This window comes from Pipra filicauda, unplaced genomic scaffold, assembly GCF_003945595.2.
Source record: "Pipra filicauda isolate LSUMZ 115617 unplaced genomic scaffold, ASM394559v2 scaffold329_size807674_pilon, whole genome shotgun sequence".
Classification (NCBI taxonomy): Eukaryota; Metazoa; Chordata; class Aves; order Passeriformes; family Pipridae; genus Pipra; species Pipra filicauda.
The window spans coordinates 298,574-308,925 of NW_024104453.1; positions in this window are offsets into that span (position 1 = coordinate 298,574).

Here is a 10,352-nt window from a genome sequence, read left to right on the forward strand (position 1 = left end):
AGGAGACTGGAAATGGTTGAAATGGTTGAAGTACCTTTAATACATCCCCCCCACCCCTTGGAAGGGACCTGGGAGGTGACAAGTGCTCTGCAACAGAGCCCAAAGTTACCCAAGGGCAGGGAGTGCGAGTGCAGAAACCCACAGGTGTGCACAGAGGGACTTTTATGGCACAATGACCCCGTGCAGACCTACCAAGGAGGGTGCTGGGATTGCTCCAGAGCCAAGACTACCTGCATGCCCTCAGACTCCTCCTCACCCCATCAGACATTCCCACTTCCCGGGCAGCCCCAGGGCGAGCAGGGCCGCTCCTCTTTATTACCCCCCCAGCTCCTCCATCTCCCAGCTGCTGCCATAAACCCCGTTTACAGGGCCCTGTGTGTGCTCGGGGCAAACAGCCACGTTATTGCTGCGGCCCCCACCCTGACAGAGGGGACAGGGCTCCCGGCCCTGCTCTGCAACTGGGTCCCCACTGCTGCACTACAGCCCTGCTCGGGTCCTGGCCACTGCCCTGACATCCCATCCCCACTGCCTGAGGCTCCTGGTGCTCCTGGGCTGCTGCAGGTGGGACTGTGGTGTCACCTGCACTCCAGGGCAGCCCTTGAGGGTGCAGAGGGGGTGTTGTAGAAACCAACTCCGTGCAGGGGTGCAAGGGTGGATGTCTGCTCCACACTGGTAGCACGGACACAGAGGTGCTCACCTGGCCCCATGCAAAGGCTCCTTCACACCCTACGGTGACAGAAGGTGGACAGTGCTTGGCCCTGGGGTGTCACAGTCCCTTCTGCAGCCTGGCTGTACCTGGGATGGCAGCTGAAGAAGGACAAGCTGGAGGTGGGTGACGATGCCAGGATGGTGGCAGCACGGCCCTCAGCCCGGCCACTGGACCACCAGCTCTCCACCCTGGCCACCCCACTTCCCCCAGCACCCCCCGGGCTGGGTTCCCAGTTGGGCCAAGCACTGCCAGTGCAAACCCGGGTGACGCAGGGGAGGTCGCGGGAGCAGCAGATCCACCACTGTGTTTGCTGTTCCCTGCCCAAAGCCCTGCTCTTTTCTTCCTCCAGTTGCGTTAAACTCCTGCTTTTGTCTCTTGAGATTAAAAGCCTGGAAATGGCTGTGGGTCGCATGGCAGTGCCAGGAAGAGAGGGCTCAGGGCAGGCTGGGCGTGTCCTGCTCCCTGCAGGGTGAGGAAAGGTCACAGCTCCCCCCACACTGTCACTGCCACCAGAGATTTGGGGTGCAGAGGAGGGAAACCCCCTGTGCGGGGAAGGATCCTGCGCTGGGCTCTTCATGCAGCTGCTGCATCAGCACACGAACCCCAGATCACACCCAGTACAAGAGAACCCCCCAAAATAAGTCCCACAGGCCCCGTACTCCTGTTTCCTCACCATCACCCTCATCCCGCCGGCACACGGGAATGGGGCAGCGGGGCCAGCAGGGCCTGGCTGTGCTGTGGGCCCGGGGCCGTTCCCAGGCACACACGGGCAGCCAGGTGAGACGGGCCGGGCCCGGTGCCAGCAGACGGGATGTTGTCTTTTCACACAGCCCCGCGCGGGCCGAGCGGCAGCGAAACCCTCCGCGGCTTCGGTTCCCACACTGGGTGCCACTGAGAAATGCAAATTCATTCTTCTGCTGCCGCTGGTTCTCCCCACATGCAAAACGATCCTCGGGCATAACGGCCCCACGGAGCGTCAGCCCAGGGAGTGTGGGAGCCGCTGGGCAGGGGAGCAGCCCGGGGGAGCGGGAGGCACAGGCAGCTCCTGCACTCCTGAGGACACACAACGCTGGGGCAGCACGCGGTGCCCCAGGAGCAGGGGAGGCTCTTGGCAGTGGTTTACCCTTGGTTCCTGTGCTGTCCAGCCCAGGAGAGCCTGCAGAAGGTTCTGCCCCAGAGGAAAGACCCTAAAAGCAACCACAAAACCCACACTCAGCCCGGTCTCAGCTCAAAGTAAGAGCTGGTGGGGCTGGAAGGCGAAGGGTTGCAGGGTGACCAGAGGCATTCCCCTCCTATTGCTCCTGACCTGCTGAGCCAGACTTGCAGCCCCAGGGGAGCAGAGAGGGGAGGACTCCCCTGTGCTCCCCTGTACAGAGGGCAGGGACCCCACAAGGGATGAGGCAGCTTCACATCCTGCAGCATTCCATGGAGCTGTGGGTCCCCTGGGGCTGCAGGGGACATGGAGCTGCTCAGCAGAGCCAGCCATGACTCAGCTGTGACTCACCCGGCTCCGAAGGAAACGTGTCACTGCCGTGAGCATCGCCCAGCTCAGGCACCTCGTCCTGGGGGCTCAGCAAGGAGCCAGGACCTGGGGGCTCACATAGGGGAAAAATGGTGTGGGAGAGGGGCAGGACCCCAAATGAGGTCCCACATGTTCTGCCTTCCCCCACTGCACAGGCTCTAGGCTGGCCTCAGAGCTTGGAGGGATTTACTTTTCCCTGACAAACAAATGACCCTGGGGGCAGCTCATGGGCACCCCTGGTCTCAGCTGCCCAGACACCGTGAGGAGCCACCATTCCTGGAGTCTGGTCTGGGAGGAGGGAGCTGTGACAGATACCAGGAGCTGGGCAGGGGGGACACAGAGCTCCCCACAGACCTGGGCCCCAGCACCTGCCAAAGCCCTGCCGGAGACAGGCAGCATTCCTTGTGGCAGCCCTGGTTTCTCAGGGCAGATATTAAAGCACAAAGTCATTAATGCTCTGTGAGGGAGCAGAGAGCCAGACCTCTGGCCCTGGTGTGGGATGTGACCCAAAATGGTTCCGTGTTCCCCTTGAAGGGCTGTCCCGGCCACAAGCCCAGCTCTTCCCATCCCAGCTCTCCCCATCCTGGCTTTCCTCATCCTGGGGCTGGCTCAGGCATTGGCAGAGCAAGGACATCGCTTCTCTCCTCAGCAGTGGATTTTGAGGGCAGCAAAATGTTTGTTCTGTCAACACGTGCCTAATCCTCAACCAAAAGCCGATGAAAACGCCATGGGAGAGGAAGGATGGGAATAAGCTGCCCTTTGAGACAAAGCCCCGGTGGTGACAGCCACAGGCCTGGCTGGGGGAACAGGAATCCTCTACCAGCACCCCAGCACCGGGCAGGGCGGGGGGACGGCTCCCCATGGAGCAGGGATGGGCTCCAGCTGCAGCCTGGCCCTGCCACAAACCCAAGCAGGATCTCCAGCTCCATGTAGGAGGTGCAGCAAACACATCCTTGCTCTGCAGGGATTGCCTGGCCTCAGCAGCCAGTCCCGGCTCCTTCCCCTTGAAACTGCAGCCAGCGGGAGAAGGCAGCACATGGACACGTCCCTGCAGCCACTCTGGGACTGTCCCTGTCCCTGCTGACACTGTCCCAGCACACGCTGTGACACTGTCAACGGGCTCACCTGAGGATTAGCATTTCCAGATGACCCATAAAACCTTTTTCCTGGTGGGATGAAACAACACTGTCCTGTGAGGCTCATTTCCAGGCTGGCTGGGGCTGGGCTGAGCAAGCAGTGCTGCCCCTCACTGCCCAGCCCAGGGCAGGCCCTGCCCCAGCCCCAGCAGGGACCCCTCCCAGCACCAGCCCTGCAAGCCCTGCACCCTTCACCAGCAAAAAAAAAAAAAGGGAAAAAAAAGGTACATTTAGCAGTTTCCATTTGTTTGCTCTTTAAATAATTGTTTCCTTATCGCTATTGATTTAGATCCCTTTAAAATTCTGACAAACCTGCTTCTCAGGCACTGTCACCTGCTTCCTCCCAGCCTGGTCCCCGCAGGCAAAGCAGAGCAGCTGAGCTCCTCCCGAGGAGGGTCCCCTGCTCAGGGAGGCACCCACACACTGTCAGCCCCCACTCACCACCTCCTTAACAAGATGGACAAACCAGTCACCACAGAGAGCTCTCAGTCCTGTGATGGGGAGCAAGGACGAGCCCAGGGCTGCCCAGGCCCCCTCTCCTGGGGCAGGTGAAGCAATGGGCACTTGCCCAGGTGGCTGGAAAGGCAGTGGCTGCAGTGGCCACGACTGCCCAACTCCCTGCAGAATCCAGCCAAGCTCTGCTCTGGCCGCCAACGGCCCCAGTTAGTGCAGCACAGGGACACCAGGGCCAAGGCAGGACAGGACGGGTTCAAGTGTCCCTTGAGCATGGCTGGGACATTCCTGTGGTCTTGCTGGGGACAGGGACCCTCTCTGCTGCCCACCACAGCAGTGCCAGTCCTCAGGCACCTCTCACTGCCACCTACCAGAAGGGTCACTGCCCCGCTGGGCTCACGGGGGCATGAGGGGCTCCAGTGCCACCCTGGGTCTGGGGCTTCACTGCTGCAGTTTGACGTCACAGCCCAGCCTGCAGCTGTCAATTAATTGAGGAAACCCAGCCATGGTAAACAACGAGGAGGGAAAAGGCAGCAGATTAGATAACAAGGAATGTGAGTTCTTGCTGTGTTTCCCCCTGGAAAGCCAGTGCTGCACAGACCCTGCTGAGCCCGGCTGCTCCATACCAGCAGCACAAGGGACTTGGCCCCAGGGGAGGCTGAAACCCCCATCCTGAGGGATACTTTCCTAGAAAAGGGCCTGGCTTACCCCAGCCCCGAGGTTTGAGGGTCTCTCCCTCCCTCCTGCAGAGCTGTGCATCGCCCTGGGGCTGGCAGTGGGAGCAGAGCACCCAGACCCCCTTTTCTCCACAGCAGACATCCCCCTCCAAACTGGGACACGACATGGACCTCCTGCTGTGCAGGCCCTTCCTCATCCCCAGCCGGGGGGGTCCTGTCCACGGTGTCCCGGCCCAGCAGCTCCTGCTCGGCTCGGCAGCACTGCCCCAGCCTCACAGGGGTGGTGACAGGCCAGGTGACAAGTGCCACCCCACTGCCCAGCCCAGCCAGGGCAGCAGCTGCTCCGGGAGTGCACGGGGACACGGGGACCTGCCTGGCCGCTGTCACCAGCAGGTCCGGGAGCCTGGAAAAGCCACGTCCCGCAGCTCCCAAGGGTTTTACGGGCCAGGAACAACCTCAGCTCCCTCTGCTGGCACCTGCCCCAGGCCGGGCCCGTCCCCAGCACACCCTGTTCGAACACCCTTCACTGGCAGCCCGAGCACCCAGGGCCCAGGGCAGCCCCTCCAGCCTGCCCAGCATCGCCCTGTTCCCAACAAGCTGAGCCACCTCCCGGACACTGCACCGCTCACTCCACGTGTAAAGACGTGAAAACCAAATTTTTTTCCTCCCACTTTACGCTACTGTGAAGGCATCACTCCTGCAGGGAAGGATTAACCAAAAATACAGGAATAGGAGTGAGGCAGGTCTGGAGCCAGCCCAGCCCCAGCTGCTGGGGTTCCATGGGGCAAACAGGGCTGGTCCGTGCCCGCGCATGCCATCTGCCTCCTCCCGGGCTCCCTGAGAGCTTTTACTACTCAGCTGTTTTATCAATGGGGTAGGAAACGTTTGAGATTAGATTTCCTTAAATAATTCCTGTGTAACTGGGTATTTTCCAACACAGGTGCAGCAGCCGAAGGGCGGCTTACAGAGAGCTTCCACAGAAAGCTCGAGTTTCCCCTGACCCTGCTCCCTCCCCACGGACCCCTGGCAGCATCTCCCCACTGGCTTGGCCTCATTTCCCCCTTGGCCTGTTAACAATCCCCTGTGCATCCCCAGGGATCTGCAGAGAAGCAGGAGCAGAGGGAAGGAGTGAGTACAGATCCTCCCTCAGCATCACACTGCACACCATGGGCTGCTGCCACAGGTAGAAGAGAGAAAAATAAACGAAAATCACAAAACCCTGCCCTTTTCCTCTCTGCTGCTGTTCCAGGTGCTGATCCCAGATTGGTGGTGCCCACTGGAGCCTTTGGGCCCCCACCTGCAGATGTGAGGACATGCAGTGGTGCTGTGGAGGTGTTGGAGCAGATCCTGCCCTTCCCTCTAGCCAGAGGGGCACAGCCTCATCCCTGTAATCCGTCACACAGAGCAGGGAACAGCCTCCTGCCGACCGCCACATCTCTTCAGGGACCAAAAAACCTACAGAAAACCAGAATTGGAACTTCTAATGGACAACGATCTGGTTCCCCTAAAAACACCAAAGCAGCAGCAGAAGCCCCCGAGCAGCTGCAGGTGCCTGGGCAGCCGTGTGACTTGGCTCCTGCCCAGGATGGCGCTGTGGGATGACCACGGTGATCCCGCCGGGTGTTTGCCCGCTCAGGAGATACCATTGAAGGTGTGATGGGATTTTCCTGCGCTGGCAACCTCTGACAGGTTGCAACCCTAAAGACAAACAGATTCTTTCAAGCAAACATGGAGTAAATGCAAAGCTGGGCAGCAGCAGGGGCGGGCAATCCTCCCCTGCCCAAACACAGAGACCTTGGGACGCCCATGAGCACCCAGAGCTCGAGGGGCGCGTTCTGCTCAGGGCACAAAACAAACACCCACAGGCACAGGTAGCAGGATGTCTTTTCCCAGTCAGGCTTTCAGTCAAGCTTAATGCCACATGAAAGCTCCAGGCATTTATTCAAATGGTAAAAGCAAACCCAGAACACACAGATTGAGGTTTCTCGCAGGGATTAGTAACAAACTCCCAGGTAAGCAAAGGAATGGCCTCAGCTGAGCTGCTCCACGGCACAGTTCATCCAGGCAATTCTTGGGCTGAGTGCCCTGAGCAGCAAGGCTTTACCTGGGAACTTGGATCCACCCAAAATGACCACGCGGGATGCCCAGCAGAGCGAGACCTTCTCATGCCCCCATGCTGACATACAGGAGCACCAGGTGTTCCCTTAGGGATTGTGAGAATAGAAAAAACAGATCCAAACTTCCTTCCTTCCTCCCTCTCCTGCCTTCCCGAGCGATTCAGGAGCCAGCAGGTCTGATCCCTCTAGTCTGGGCCGTTTGAAGTGTGAAGTATCACACGATCCTGCAGCAGGCTCCGAGGGAGGGGCGAGGGAAGGGCTGGGATGCAGATCAGCCACGCAAGGAGCATCTGGGGCCGCATCTGCGGCATCACTTTGTGTGGAGATCACTGAAACCATCCCACTCCTCCTCAGGAATCGTTGTGGAGAAGTGACCTGACCTTGTTACAAGGTAATCCACAGCCAGGTTGGTGAACAGGCTGTGCTGGCACCTGCTGCAGCCCCGGGGGATCCTCCTCCTGATCAGAGGCTGTAGGAGCCCCCTCCCAACTCTACCCCCCTCACAACCACCCCCACAGCCTCTTCCCACCCTTGCCCCCACCTGAGGGCTGGACAGGTGGTCTGATAACCTCAATATGCACCGAATCTGGTTTGGTTTCACAGTGATTTGGGGTAAATCAGGGTTGGAGCTGGCTTTAAGGATGCTCAGTGTCTGGGGATGAAGCAAACTGGGTACGTTTAACTACAAGGTGACAGACTCAGAAGTTTTGTAGCTTCAATAAAACTCTCAACAGCTACAGAGCATTTTTTCTGTGTTAATTTAATCATACAAATATTCATTTATACATTAAGGAAAAAGCTTCCTTTATTTTCACCCCAATGTGCTATCATAGGACTTCTCCCAGACTCAGAGAGGCAACACACCATCCCGTGCTACACATGCACTGCCCCGGCGAGCACAGACAGGCTGGGAACCACCCACGCACTCACACACGGAAAAATGAAACACAACAGAACCCAGACGTGGGACAGCGTGCATTTCCCACCCACCCCACTGCTCTGCCCAGCTCCCAAACCCTGGCGGGGCCCGAATCCCACTCTCCCAAGGTGTGGGCAGCAGATTCCCGCTCCCTCAGTCCCTCCCATGGCACTGCCAGTTTGGGGTCAGTCCCAGGGACATCCTGCTCCAGTTTGCCAAGGCTGAGAGGTGCCACTGCTCGAGCTGTGTCAGTGACAGGGCCCAAGTGGCTCTCACTTGCCACAGGGACCCCCTTAGAGGCCATCAGAGATGTTCTGTATTATCCTTTTCCTTATGGGAACCTATACAACCTCAGTGTGCCGAGGTCACCTGGGCAGAGCTTTGTCAAACTCATCTTAAATCCCCATTTAAAAACTGGACACCTGAAAGTACGAGCAATCTGAGGTCTGGCTGCACTACAAAGCTCCAAGGAACCAGGAGATAAAACCACCTTTGGCCTCAGTGAAACAATTTTTACTCTAGGAAAAACCCAGAGGTAGAGCAACCCCTGACTGAAACATCCTTCCACCGCCACAGCCAGGGCCACAACTCCGACCCCAACGGGCCAGTGCTTCATGGATCCCTCAGCAAATGGGCAGAGTGGGATGGGAGCAGCAAGAGCTGCAGATCTCAGAGCAAGCTGGCTCTGGCCCTGCCTTTCCTCACACCCTGGAGCATGTGACCCTTGTCCCCAGGACACCATGGACCGCAAACACGCAAGAGGCAGAGAAACAGCCTGTGCAGAATGCATGGGGTGCATGCAGGTTTGGTTTTTTCAAGACAAGGGAAATTCAGCCTTAGGAAGAGCACAGGAACACGAGTGTGGCAGCCACGGGACATGGGAGAAGCACACGTGTCTGGGAGCAGAAAGCCAGTGCGGGGTATCCGAGGGTCTCCCACGTGCCTCCACTGACACCAGGCAAAGGTCACAGCACCAGCTCTAACTCACAGACTCAGATCTTGGTTTCCCCTCCCTTCCACTATGCAGCTGACACAAGGAGCCAATACAGATAGGGAATCACCTCGTCACTTGAACCAACCACAGCCTTCAGGGGTTCAGTGCCCTCAGAAGGGGAGCAGCAGTGCTGCAAGAGGTGCGATGGGCAGGGATGTTCATGCCCTCAGAGGGGCTCACACGAGGCATCTGGGAGGAAAGGAGGGAGTGAGGAAAGACTCCACCTGCCCACATCACACTATGAGGCTGCAGATCATTCCCCAGATCACTGCTCGGGGGGTAACTAATCCAAGGCAAAGTGTTGTTACAGGACGAAACCCAAGCACACAGAGCAGTGCAGCGCCTTCCGCGGGTTCACTTGGACCCCAACACTCCCCCAGCTCCAGCGGCTGCCAGGGCAGAGCCAGGTGCCCACCAGACTGCAAGAGCAAGTGTCAGGCAGCCCAAATCCTGAAGTGCCACTTCTATGCAGGTAATTTTTTATATTACACTTGTTTCTCCCAGCAAACAGATTTCTGGTAGGTGGGAGAAGGGAGATTTCAGGTAACAGTGATCTTTAACTGAACCTGTGAAACATAAACAACATCTATCACTCAATTCTTCCTCTGTTGGGCACAAGGAACTCCCACTGTCCCCACGAGGTCCCTCCATATGCATTCAGGTAACAGTACTTGGCAGCTGCAACGAAGGATTCCCCCATTCAAAACCAACTCTAAAACACAAACAGCCAAGAGCAGTGAGGGCAGAGCTGAACCTGCAACTCCAACACTGGGAAAAACTTTCAGTGGAAAGATCTGGAAGAAGGTAGTGGGAGCTTTGCATATTCCTGTATCTTTGGCAGATGGCTGTTCCAGCCTGGTTTATTGGGCAGGACAGTCCTCAGCAGGGTCTGTGGGACAGCACTTCACAATAAACCCTCCACAGCTTGAGGCCGAGCTCCCTCCCCTCACACCACACTTCCCAATCCAGAACTGGAGGAAAACACATTGGAGGAACAGCAGAGCTACCCAAATCTTTTATGATCCCTCCCCTAACACAAGTCCTAGAGAGCCCAGTCAACAAAGGCAGATGAAGATGAGGCAACAGAAGGGCCCAGGTGGTGGTGCCAACTCCTGCTCTGAGCTCCATAACACTGGGATCAGTCTCTAAGCTCACACCTCAGCACAGGAGAAACAAATGCAAACTTATGCTCTGTAAGAGAGAGGAGACCCCAAACGGAAAGGACAGGACGTCTGTAAAGCTTTGCAACTACCACCAGGTGAATTACAGCTACAGAGACTCCCCTTGGCACACGGCGCTTGCGTGGTGGTTCTGGGCACAGCTACTGCACATCGAGAGTGAACAAAAAGGGATTTTAAACTGCTAACCACACAGGACAGCTTGGGAACCTGAATAAATTGGATTCTTATTAACATGGGTGTGTATCTGTGTACCTCACGTACCAGGGGAAGGGAGACAAGGCCTCCGCATCATCCCAGAAGTCCCAGAGTCTCCGTTTCCAACTCTGATACCAAGACCTGGCCTCAGCGCAGGTCCCAACAACACGCAGGACAACTAACAGCAACACCCAAACCAAAAGGAAAAGAAGACTTAAAAGATTAAAAAGTCGGTAACTAAAACCAGCAGATGCCATTAAAAAGGCAGTGCTGGGGGCAGACCCGACCTGGCATTAAAAAGGCCTGACAGGAGCAGCCCCTGCACAAACCCCAGCGGGCGCCGGGCCAGCAAACCAGGACATTCCGGGAAAATGCACGCTGTCCCTTAGGAAAAAAATATCAACAAGAAACAAACAGAAATTAAACATTTGCTCAAACTACAACCGCTC